Here is a 13,079-nt window from a genome sequence, read left to right as displayed (position 1 = left end):
GGCTGATTACAAGTAATAAGGGCATTGGCAGGCGCGCAACACCCATTGACCTCACCGGGCTTCAGCCCCCCCCCCGTCGTGTGTGGCAGCCCGGGATGAGACAGATCCCGGGCACACACACAGCCGCACCCGAACGTTTCACAGGTCGTTTAAAGACCATTTGAATGTTAATTAGGCATTGTTATTGTTTCAGCCCTTGTAAGAGCCCCTGCAGCTCGACTCTGCGCTCCACTCTGCCTACTGATTAAAGTTCAGCCCCCCCCCGAAATTTTTTCTTAGCCCCCCCCCCGAAATGTGGCTCTAGTTGCGCCTCTGGGCATTGGCCCCCCTACCTCCGTCTCACCAAGCTTGTATCAAATACAGGACGCTCAAAAACACCTCACACAGCCGATGTTTAGAGCACAGTCACTATCTTTTAGCAGGATGAGAAGAAAGAGAGTTTGGGCAACACAAGGGTCGCATCTATCAGACATAGCAGACATTTAGCACCCAACTTGAAATAAACCAGGCACGCAACGCCCATAGGGCTCAAAGGGCTTCGGCCCCACCCCCTCGGTCGTGTGTGTCAGCCCAGGCTGCGATAGCTTCCGGGCACACATACAATTTTTGAGCTGCTGTAGGCTCGCTGGTCTGGCGTCCGTCTTATTGCAGCTGCACCCAAGTACTTCGCAGGTCTTTAAAAGACAATTTACTTACTAACGAGGCTTCGTTGTTTATTTCACCCCTACTTAGAGCCACTGCTAGAAGAATTAGCCCCCACCCCGACATTTTTAGTAGTCTCTACCCCCCTCCCCCCGAAATTTGGCTCTAGTTGCGCCTCTGATATAAACCAACTAGCTGCAATCTTTTTATCGCATGATTCCTTTTACAGCCTGTGAATACAAAAGCAAGCGTTGCAGTACTCTCGATGCTGCGCCCCCGCGGAGCGCTCTGCGCGGCTGTTTGACGTCAGCGCGCACGCTATGTCTACGCAGGGCGGGCGTGTACTACATCCTTTACGGACCTAAACAGAACACTGAGCAGCAGGTAAGAACTTGCTTGCGTAGTTCCTTTATCCAGGGTTAGTCTTAAACTCAATGAGCGTACTTGCAAATTGGCCCGAAGTAAGCGTGACCAAACACAGCTCTTAGTGCACGATTTTGTCCAAGAAATTAGACACTAACAAGAGCGAAGTGCAAAGGTAACCGCATCGTATCCTTAAAAAAGCCACCGTAGGGAGGAACCGCTGTTCTTTCTCTTTGCATTTACACGTGTTGACCCTTTTTCGTTAAACGAACAAATGAGCGATTCTGACCTGACAATGTGTTGACTTCGAGGCGTGCCCTTTCTCTGTGCCTTGCGGGGACGTCTAGGCCCCTGCTTCCTCCCTGAACCGGCGGGGGAAGTCGGGTCTGCGTCACTTCTCTAAAATGGCTGGGGAACCAGGCCCCTACCCCCCTTTAAGTATGAGTTGGGACATCCAGGCATTTATCCTCGCCCTGTACCGGTAGGTTAAGCTAGGCCTCGCTAAGTAAGAGCTGGGGCAGCCATGCTCCTGTCTCCTCTCTGGATCGGTTATGATAGCCAGACTGTTGCATCCTCTCTGACTCAACTAGGGCAATTGAAGACAACCAGCAAGAGACAGAGGCCTGGTTAAATCATCTGGTTCAGGCAGGTAGCAGAGACCTGGGTGCTTCAATCATCTTACCCTGTGAACTTGCTTGGCTAACAGGCCTCCCCTCTTACAGTTAATTCGACGCATAACCTGCAACCCTCGTTCTAAACAGTTGTGTGTAACCTGAACTGATTTCCTTGACTTGTATCTGCCTTTGAGGGGGACGCAAAAAGTGTGTAGGGGGAAAGAGAGGACTTTAAAATGGGCGTGCCCTAAAAAGTTTTAGATTGTATTTCTTCCTAAGATGCGTGGCCTATATTATTGTAGGCATAGCTTAAAACAGGTAAACTAAAGTTCTGTGTTGCCAACTGCTTACCAACCAACTAGTATTTTGGTGCCTCTCTGTGAGATTTCTGTTGTATCCAGCAAGGCCGGCTCTAGTGGTGGTGGCGCCTGGTGCAACAATCTTTTTTTAGCGCTCCCCCAATTACTTCCTTAACCACAAATTTCCTTAATATCACCCTCCAACAGTGCCCTTCATCTCTTAATAACCCCTCCCTCACATTTCATTCGTTTTTTTAGTCCTCATATCAGTGTAAGGTGTCAGAGTACTTTACATCACACATACATAAACAGAGAAAGTTAATCATGCATGTGTAAATCAGTCTATAGCAAATGTTACATAAGACAATGAGGATTACATGGTGTTGGAATCATGTAAACCATAATAGTAGGCAGTGAGTGAGTGTTTGGTATGGAGAAGCTCACACTTGGGATTTAAAACTTTCTACAGTGATTGGATTTGGCATTAGTAATAAGAATGTATTTCCACCCCTACTAACCCTTTTTAGCAACTTTAGGATAATGAAAAACTGGGCAAAAAACATAACACTCTAACCTATGCCATAGAGTTTGCATGCAGCACTTTGAGTGTTCATAGGTCACTGTGCTACATTAGGATTGTTACATAGGAACGGCAAGTAACAAAAGGATCTCTGACAAAAGCATTAACCCACTGAGCTATCCACATAAAATCAAGTTCTGTGATTTGCACATTTTTGCAGCAACCATATTAACCCTATGTGCTTCTCTATGTGTGCCACCAGACAAACTCTGATTGTTCTCCAGCAGGAACTCTGGCCCTGGTATCCAGACATGTCAAACAGTGCACACAGAAAACTTTCCTCTGTAGTCTTCTGTTATCCACTTATGCCCTTTTTCACCCTACATCTTTCTGTATTCATTAATCTGCCAATCTCACTTTTCTTCTTTCATTTTCAGCATAATTTATTCACATTCCCCTTCATGTACTTCCTTGCATCTTTCACTTCACCATCTCCAACACACCCGTTCTCCTACTCACTTGTAAGCACTGTGTAGTGTCCTGGTTCTGCCATAGAACATAGCTTTCTGTTTCTAGGTTACAGGATCTGGAATGTAGAACATGATGTTGCCTGGGAATGTGAGCTACTGGTCAGTTGACCGTTGCAAGGCTTGAATGCTGGATGGGGTCTTTACCGCGGTAATTCAATAAACCTACTTAAAGTCAACACTGGATTGCTGTTCTCTTCTTCTCCAAATCATCACTTCAATCTTACATTTGGCGGCGACTGGAAGGACTTGCGTGTCCACTGGAGACCCCAACTCATCGAGCTTACCTGATTTTCAAAGCAGCTTCTGCAGGATGACTACGCAGTGATGATCATTGACGTGCCTTTCGGAGACTGCTTGGAGCCCTTTTCTTTTGAATAAATTCTTGGGAAGGGTGCTGTTTTTAGTCTTTGTTCTCCCGCTGTCTTGCACACGAAGGTGGCTGTCATGGGGAGGTTTGGCACGCTAGGAAGTGCGTGCTGACATTCTTCGCATGCTGTCATTGTCAGTTGCGACAACCCAGACGTAATTACTGTTGTTCTTACTCTATCTCCAGGGTGAAGTGCTCCTTACACGTCAGACGCACGTAAGCGCCCACCTCAGACACATGGAGGCCATTTTGGATTGGATTTCCTGTGCTGTGGACTACAGGAACTGCGTTAGACGCACTTACACCTCTACGTAGGACGCCCTGGAGTACATATTTGTTTGGGTTTTTATAATTTCTTTTTAGTTACGTGGTTGCACACAACTTCCTTCTTGGGACACGCTGATGCGCCCAGCCTTGTTAACAATACGCTGATAACTGCAGACTTTGACAACTACAGCGCACAGCCCGATTCGGCAGCACCGGCAGGTCTTCCTCTGTTTAACAGTACAGACAGCCAAATGCGGGTACTGGTTAGTGTCTTGCTGATGCACACAGCATTTTTTGTGTTCTCCATATGCATTCCTTTATGTTCACGCTTAGGTCCACGGCTTCAGCTCCTTTGTGCTTATCATCTGCTATGCTGATGCTCACAGCTTGTTCATTATCAGTGTGAGAAACGCAAAATCTTTATCCCAGCACTATTTTTTACTAATTGTGGTTGCACTTAGTGGGTTATGTCACTGAAGTGTATAATTTTCACATCTTAATAATATTTGATGTTAATTAATGGGTATACTCTGTGTATGCTATGTAGTAACCACTTATTTTGCTTATGTCCAGACCTTTGAGAGGTGCAGAGTGCAACTATTCAGTTGTGGAAAGGGAGGCTCTGGCTATTTATTGGTCTATCTGTAAGTTGCATACATTTCTTTGGAGGAGCAAGTTTGAAGTATTGATGGATCATAAACCTTTAAAAGAAGTTTTCACCAAAAAGGGAATTTATTTAGTTTCTCACCGTATACGAAAGTGGGTTGTTGCCTTACAGGAGTTCAATTTTGTTGTCTCTTATTTGCCTGGTTCCAGTATCATTCTTGCTGATTGCTTATCTAGATTAGGTGATGGGCATGATGAAGGGTCTAAAGAGTGTGATTATTTTGGGGGTGAAGAATTTGAGGAAGAGGTTGATGTTTGTCTGATTAGTGATGGTATGGCTCAGAAAGTGATTGGAGAGACATTAGCCAAGGATGGACTATTACAAAAGGTGATGACTGTGATCCTGGAGGGGTGGTGTGAGAAGGATTGTAGTCAGGACTTGAAAGGTTTTTGGCAAGTCAAAGATGAGCTGACAGTGGTTGATGGTTTTCTTTTGAGGAGCAGCAGATTGATTGCTTCTCACACTTTATGGGAAAGGTTATTGAAGAGTACCCGTGCCAGTCATATGGAGATTGAGAGAAGCATAATCGTGGCCAGCCATGGATGTCTGGATTGAGAGGGCGGTTAGGAATTGTTCTGAGTGTGCGTGCAGCGACAAGGTTTTGAAATGTAGAACGCAACCTATGGTGTTGAGAGCAGCCTAATGGGTCTTGGTTGGTTATTGCCATCGATATTTTGGGGCCTGTCAAACTAAGATCTCGTGATCAGCATGTTCTGGTTTGTATGGGCATGTACTCAGGATGGCCCGAGGTTAAGGTTTCGAGTTCTGTTGAATCTTCGGTGGTCATTGAAGTTTTGGAGGGTCTTTTTGAGAGGGACGGTTTTCCTCTATCTTTACTTTCAGACAGTGGTGTGTAAATTACCTCTGGTGTTGTGGAGGAGTTCCTGTCTACTAGGGGAATCAAACACAAAAAACAGCTCTCTATCTTCCGGAAAGCAATGGTGTGGTTGAGAGGTTTGTGAAAGTACTGAAAGAAACTTTGCAACAGGTTGTAGCAACTGGAGTTGATTGGGAGGTGGCCATGAGAAAGAAAGTGGGGAATATAGATTTACCCCACATTCATCTACTGGGTTATCTCCTTTCCGACTATTCAAGAAAAGGGTGGCAAACACAGACATCTGTCCTTCGTGGGTCTCCACTAAAAGATTGTTAGTCGATGAAGACTGTGATTGTGTGGAAGGTTGGAGAGAGAGGGAGAGAGTGTTTATGGAGAAGAGGAAGACATGGTTTGATGGGAGAAGAGCTGTCAAAGAAACAGTGGTGTTTGTGGGTGATTGGGTGAAGATAAGATCTCCTCGCTTAGGTAAAGGGGGTTGAAAATTCAGTGTACCTTTAAAGGTGATAAAGGTTTTCAAGTATGCTTTAAAACTAGTGACCACAGGGTGTGGAACTTAAACAGAGTGCCAAATGTCAACGTACTGATGTGACTGTATGTTCAGAAGTTTCTCCACAAGGGAAAGTTGACAGGCCTCGTAGAGTGGTTGGACGTCCTTTTAGATTGCAAGATTATGTTTAATGAGTAATGTTTTATCTGCTTTTTGTTATCTATTTATTTTAATTCGTTTTCTCTATGTTCTTATTGTTTAATTGGTTGTTATTGAGAGGGAGGTGATGTAGTGTCCTGGGTCTGTCCTAGATCATAGCTTCCCGTTTCTAGATTACAGAATCTGGAATGTAGAACATGATATTGCCTAGGAATGTGAGCAACTGGTCAGTTGACGGTTGCAAGGCTTGAATGCTGGATGGGGTCTTTACCACTGTAACTCAATAAACCTACTTCAAGTCAACACTGGATTGCTGTTCTTTTCTTCTCCAAATCATCTCTTCAATCTTACACACTGCATTTACTTTTGCCCTGTCAATATTTCAACAGCTGTGTACCTCCTTCAAACACTTTACCATATAATTTATAAGTTATGCCCATTGCTCTGTAGTATTACGTTTTATTGTCCAATTAATAAAGATTGTTACAAAACCTAACCCAATTTGTGATTATTAAAAACATATAATTAATGTAACATTATGAAAAAAACTAACATTCTAAAATCATGCATTCTCATTTAGTTTTGTGAAAATGAGCTTCAATAGTTTAGCAAAAACACATAGGACAACTCAGAGATGTCCTATGTGCTCAAACACTACCTCACCTTGCATGTTCAAAGCCCCACATGAGTTGGATAATTGTTTCTTTGTAAGAGTACAGTCTGCACTGTTATGATTCTTTTGATGCTGTGACTCATTTTCTCCTGAATTCGTTAATTGGGTAGAGCTGGAATCTTATGCAGCTGATGTTATTCCAATTGAACCTATTCATTGCATCAAGTGTTTTTGGCATCTAGTGTATAAGTCACAATGAATTATAGCTTTACGGGAAAGTGCTGAGGTCCTAAAATCTTTTGTGCACAAGAGTAATATCAACTTTGTTTTTAGCGAAGATTTTAGGGCTGCTTTGGAAGTTAATTTCGGCCGTTTAGAATTGATTACCAGAGCTGTTTTTGCTCTTCCCAAATGGTGCACCAATGGATCTTTGGTGCAATTTTTGTTGTCAATGACCTTGTTGAGATGAAATTTCAGAGTTTCAACTGCAGAGAGTTTTATGAGTTTTATGCTGTAGCAATATATTAGGAAAGCTGCATTGTAGGCAAGATCTTGCATTTGTAAACCAAACTCTAAGCACACCTGTGAGCATGTCATGGCGTCTGGGAGACCAAATAATTTTTCGGAAGATTTTACAGTGAATTTGATCTAATAGAGTACTGATTTTTACTGAGAAGATCGGAAGCTCGTAAGATAGAGATGGCAGGAACAAGGAACTCCACCCTGATTACCTTAAGGATGGCGTCATCTGATGGACTTTCAGGTTTCAAATAAATTCTGCAAAGTGCAAACATATAAGCGGCCGTGTCTTCCTATGTGTGAAAACTGGTGAACGCCGTTGTCGGGCATCTAAATTACAAGGTAACTTAATAAGGGTAAGTAGTCAAAATTCTTGGTCCTAAAAACCATTTCATTGCAGCTTTATTTTTATATTCACCAAAGATCATGATATAAGGCTGTCTGGTTCCCTACTTTATTCTGGTCTAGGATTACAAGGCCATCATCGTACTGCAAAATCCACAAAACACACAGTTAAAGGGAGCCTGGGGGTTAATATTGACTAGTTTCGCATGTAAGACAATGTGAAGATGTTGATAGTGCTGCAGTTGTGAAGTAAGCCCGTCTGATAGTATTGGTTTCTCAGTAGCCCAGCATTCGATGTAATGTAAAAGAATTTTGGCTTATGCTTTTGCCTCAGTATCTAAGAGGGCAACAAGACCGTAGTTTTCAGGGTTTGCCCTTGTTGGAGGAAAATCTATTAATAAAGTAAGACAGAATAATTTTACACAATAATATAGTTTTAATAAATCAATCAATTGGGAAAATTAGCCAGTCTCAAACAGACACCAGGTTCTGAAGTTCAAAGTTCTGGATTACACACAGGAGTATATATACTGGAGAATCCACACAAAAAACGGGTTACAAATTCTTCTATGACGCGAATAGCAAGCTGGGCAGATAAGATAGTATCTAAACGCTGTACATGCCTATGTTTAGCAGAAGCCCCTTCTGGTGGGTTTTTCATTTAGTTTTTTTAATACGAGTGAGATAGTCGTAGAAACACATTTTTGTTTTTCTGATTAGCGAGTGATTATCTCTTGTTTGACGTCCCTGGGCCAATCCCAGCCTATCTGACTCGAACATACTCTCAACAGGCTTGGGCCAAGGCAGAATCCTCCTTTGTTTACAGCCTCTCCTCGGGGCTTCATGACAGTGCAAAAAACTATTTCTACTGTTAATCTCTTGTGTTTGTTAAACAGATAGAAATGTGGTGACCTTTTCTGTGGCGTCTATACTAATTATTGATGTCCTGTCAAGTTTGACTCTGCAAAGAAATATCAATTTCTGCGTTTCAGCGCAGCTACAATGTCCATGCAAAGTGTATGTGTGATTCCTAAAACTAATGTGTACTGTGACCTGTGTATTTCTGCGGAACCCACAGTTACCTTTTTCAGCACATCCATTTATTAGCCATGGCTGGTTCACTACTTACATAGGTTTAAAACTGTCCCTCACCTGAAATGTTTGTATTGGGGTTTGGGATTTTATATTTGTGTGTGTGTATATGTCTTTAAAATGTATTCCTATTATTTATGTACATTGGTGCCTCCTCTAGTTGATTCTTCAATATTTTTCCCACCTTCCCATCTACTAGGGGATCACCTTATGCTCGCTACTCCATCCCTCAGCATTATTAGCGCTTTTCCTAACCAAAAAGGCTCCTCACATTTTAGCTGTCATCCTTTTACAACATGCTATTGTTACCTGAAAAACAAGACACATCTAGAGCAATATTGCTATAAAAGGCAACAAGGTCTTAAACAACCCCGACATTCAGGACGGCACCCATTCAAACCACCCATCGGGGGCATCCCCTTAATCAACCATTTTCTTGTGTGGGTCATGCAATGTCCGAACGGCCCCAGTCGATGTTGCATTGTCCTCATCTTTGGCCGGCACATAAGTACAGCAGGCCAACCCAATCTTCTTACATACCCCTCCGTCCATGGCCGTCACTAAGTCCAGTACATATCTGGGCTGCATACCATCAGTCTAAGGGCTCGGAGTTCTTCCTTGATAGTATTGAATCTATCTTTAATTGCATTGATTATCTTCATTAACTCCCAGCGTGTCGCTTGCAGCCAACGAGCAGTTGCTTTTGCCTGAACAAATGGTAGGATGCTCCCAAAAAAGAGCTGGGCATCGTTGAATAGTCTATATTCCTGTGAGACTTCTTTCCAAACTGGCATACCATGCTATTCCGCAGTTTTTTGTCCGATGTTGATGAAGCAAGGTTGTTGGATGGCCTATGATGTGGTCATGTAACTGGGAAATGTCCACACCTGGTATCACCAGTGAGGGGGTGTGCATAGTCACAAGGGAGCAGAAGCCATTCCAGTTCAGGGGGTGGCTGCATCTACTGCCTGGCCCCACACATCCAATAGTGATCAGTCAGGCTGGAGGTACCGCCCTGCATGTCTACGTTGTAGGTGGTAATATTGCAGTTGAGGTTGTTCCCCACCTTTACTGTTCCATTTCCTCTGAAACAAAGAGAAAACTGTATTAACTTCATTGCTTTTCTTGGTTGCGTGGTAATTCCTGTCCATGTCTATCTGTATAATTGCATCCGATATTTCTTGACACTGGCTTATTATCTTATCAAATCTTAAGTGACCGTTTGTCTTGGTAACATCCCATAATGATATTGCTCTACGTGTGAACTTGGCTCCAGTGTGCCATTTGTCATGGGAAAATACTGATCCCGTTCAGTCTAAGACCTGGTCTGCTCGCACAGTCAAGGGGTAGAGGGTTAGCTAAATAATTACTAAATTTGGACGATGGTTAAGACCTTCCAAAATACCTCAGTGCAATACCCCTTTTTCCCACCCTGTGTGTGCCCTCTTTTGCCCGGTCTTTTACATTCTTGATATCTCTTCCATTATCTCTTTTTTTTCTGTCAGAACTTGTAGTACCTCAGGAGTGGTGTCCAAACTAGTTGTGTGAACTCGTGCAGTTACAGGGCCAACATGTGTTGGTTGTAGCTGTGCTTTTATTCTGCATAAAAGGAGGTGCAGTAGACAGCATGTAATATTTAGGGATACCTCTTTAGGGAGATGAAATCTGTCCACTGCAGCAGCATGGGGGTGAGGGAGCATACATAACAGCTTGTGTTTGATATGCCTATACTATACATGTACTGGCACCACATATTCTCAAATAAAGCAGTATGGAAAGGGTGATGGTCAGTATTATTATCGACAGTTCTGCACATGCTTGTAAGAGTTGATGTAGGATGAAAGGAATACAAATGCACTAGGGCTAAGAATAGAAGTATTAGTGCACCGAGAAAGAAAAACAAACAGAAAATATACAACTGAAAAGAAGCATTGTCTATTGTTGAAATGATGGAGGGGGGTTTTACTCCGGTTGCTTCTCCTGTTCTCCCCCCTCTTTTTCCTGCTCGATGTCGGAAGGGATGGATTGCATGGTCGGGGCTAAGCGGATATCTGTCAGATTAATCCATGGTTTGTGGCCTTAAACTTTCACCCCTATAATTGTGCTTTCAGTCACAGGGAAGGGTCCATTCTATCTGCTATCCTTCCACTTCCGCCCAAAGTTTCGGGTGTAAACTAATGTTCCAAATGGCAATGGTGTCTGTTGGTCATCTACAGGAGGTGCATGGTCGCGCTTGTCAGCTATACGAGTGACTTGGTTGGAGAAGAACTGTGCAATCTTTGTTAACTTGGACATATATACATTCATTTTAGTTTGTACAACTTCAGGTGAACTCTTGTCTCCAACTTATGCTTTGTTAATGGCACAAATGTGCTCATTGTTCTGCCTGTCACAATTTGATGAGGAGTCAAATGGTGATCTGATCCTGGGGTGTTTATTAAGGCAAAAAGTGCTAGTGGGAGACAGTGCAACCATTTCTTTTGCAATGTCACACATAGTTTACTTATTTTATTCTGGAGGAGGCCATTAAGGCGCTCCACAATACTTTTGCTTTGGGGATGATAAGCTAAAGACAGTTTGTGCATTTTTCCCAACATGGTGGTAAAATAGGAGAAGATATTATTGACAAAGTGGGTGCCATTGTTGGATCTGGTCCCCCCTGGAATGCCCCACTGGGATATTACCTTGTGGATCAGAAAAGTAGCAGCAGACTTGACATCACAGTGGACACAAGATCCTGCTTCGATCCACCTTGAGAATGGGCAGACTACAACTATGAGGTAGTGTTAATTTGTTGCAGGGATTCAGCATATACACAGAACTATGCGCAGGAATATGGGCCCTCGGTGCATAGGGGCTATGCCTTCCTACCACCTTAGTGCCCACAAGCCCAGGACTGACTAGCTAAAGTGTCTCATTCGCTCCCCTCCTCACATATGGAGAAACTAATGATTAGACACCCCATAACACAACACTTCCGGATCTCTCATGAATCAAGGTAACAAAACACACCCTTTTGCAAACACTCGTACTTGTCCACAGTAAGATCTTACAGTCATGGAAATAGTTCAAAATGTTTATTTTAACTAAAGTGCTCTAAGATGCAGTATACATGCCACAACAAGAGTAAATATGCATAACACAAATATAGTTCGCATTGCAGCAAGGCCATACATAACAAAGAGAGACGTCATTATACAAAGACCGTGGAGTAAGGACTATAGTGCCTAGGCTCCCTCCTCGTGGATAGAATAGGTATTATTATATAATAGAAGATCTCTGTGCTTTGTCAGCAGACCCCATACCTTAGGACATAGATCGTCATTCTACATCAAAGGTGCGTATTGCTATGCTCCCTGGAAAGGTCCTTCTCCAAGTGTGTCTCACCCAAGCATGCATCCCCATTTTTTTGGTCGAGCTAGAGTTGCGCATGCGTGTCTAGCTCGACAACTATTGTTTTCAGTTTCGGTGGAATCTGAGACAGCGTTCGGCCACGCGCCTCTGCTGTCTCAGATTTGTCCTCGTGAGCGCGCTTTCGTATCTGGCTGCTGGCAGCTTGCTGGAGACCTCTTAAGTGGTTTTGGTTTCCAAGTACGTGTCTGCTGGCGCTCTGCCTTTCGTATGAGAGCTTGAGCGCTTTCCGTTTCTGAGTGCGTGTCTTTTTTTTCTCTTTTCGTTTACTGTGGCAATTACTTTTTAAGATTTAGAAAGCTTAGCCTATTCGTTTTCGACATTACTCCGCTGCCATTTCACATACAGACAGACACTCGCGTACACCCCCCCCCTCCCCCCGGTCATCAGGCTCTCTTAACACACACACACGCATACATACACACGCATACACACACGTGCGCACACACAGACACACGCGCGCACACATCCCCTCACACCCCACTCACCAGGTTCTTGTCGCGTGTCCTCAGCAGCCAGCGGGTCATTCTTGTTAACATAACAGGCGGGTGCCGCGGGGCTCTCCACGAGCACGGGAGCCCCGCTAGCTGAGATGCAAATGTTCCGGCGGGCACAGCAGCGCGGCTCCCATCTGCTTCCTGTATTTGTCTGGCCCCGCCCCCCGTCCCAACAAAGGTTGCCTGGCTTCCTGTTGAAGCCGGGCTGCGGCGGTGAGTTTGGTTGTTTGTTTCTCCTTTTTCTTTAGCCCTCTTCCATCTATCTACACCCTCACAGCCCGCAAATTCTGCCCTCTACCACCACTTGTCACTTATGTCACATTACTTTTGGTGCCATCTTTCACATTTTTCTCTCTATTTCTCCTCTTCTCCACTTGTTACTAACCCCTCCTCCATCTCACGTTTCAAGAGCGGATCCATTCCCCCTCATTCCACACACACTGTCTTCTCTGGGATTCGGAGCCAATCCAAGGCTCAGTCCTCCCCCGAGGCCCGCCCGCCCGTCCAGCCGGGGCTCTGCAGGCCCACAGTGTGAAACCGAGAGCCCGTCCAGCCAGAGCTCTGCAGGCCCACGGTGTGAAACCGAGAGGCCTGCGTTCATCAGGGGCCTTCCCAGGGACAGGCCGATGCTTCATAAGCACAAGCAGGGCCGGGGCAGAGTCAGCGCAGCAAACTGTATCCTACCAGACCAATGACTCTGGAAGACGACCTGGTGCGTGGCACAGTCATTGAACCTGTCAGGTCCCTGCTGGCATTTTGCAACCCTCCCCACCCCGCCTATTTACAAACAAGCATTTGCAATGCAATAGGTCTTGCATTTATACGGGTTTAAGCTATTGGCATTGTAAA

The 13,079-nt window shown here is 44.3% G+C and overlaps 1 protein-coding gene and 1 pseudogene across 3 annotated transcripts in view; one reads left to right on the top strand and one right to left on the bottom strand.

The window, feature by feature from the left end:
* The first annotated feature begins 886 nt into the window (after positions 1 to 886).
* The window catches only part of TDRD5 (tudor domain containing 5), a 1,858,625-nt gene continuing 1,846,432 nt past the window's right edge, over positions 887 to 13,079 (top strand). For 2 of the 3 annotated variants that reach the window (XM_078643699.1, XM_078643690.1), the window contains exon 1: positions 890 to 1,026. The gene's annotated coding sequence lies outside the window, so the exon portion shown is untranslated. Of the gene's footprint in view, positions 1,027 to 13,079 lie in introns of all 3 variants that reach the window. The other variant, XM_078643707.1, reaches the window with a different exon arrangement.
* The window catches only part of LOC144766093 (uncharacterized), a 37,780-nt pseudogene continuing 33,443 nt past the window's right edge, over positions 8,743 to 13,079 (bottom strand).

Source organism: Lissotriton helveticus, chromosome 1_1 (genome assembly GCF_964261635.1).
Source record: "Lissotriton helveticus chromosome 1_1, aLisHel1.1, whole genome shotgun sequence".
Classification (NCBI taxonomy): Eukaryota; Metazoa; Chordata; class Amphibia; order Caudata; family Salamandridae; genus Lissotriton; species Lissotriton helveticus.
The sequence above is the reverse complement of the archived record's forward strand: the minus strand, read 5'-3'. Positions and strand labels throughout refer to the sequence as shown.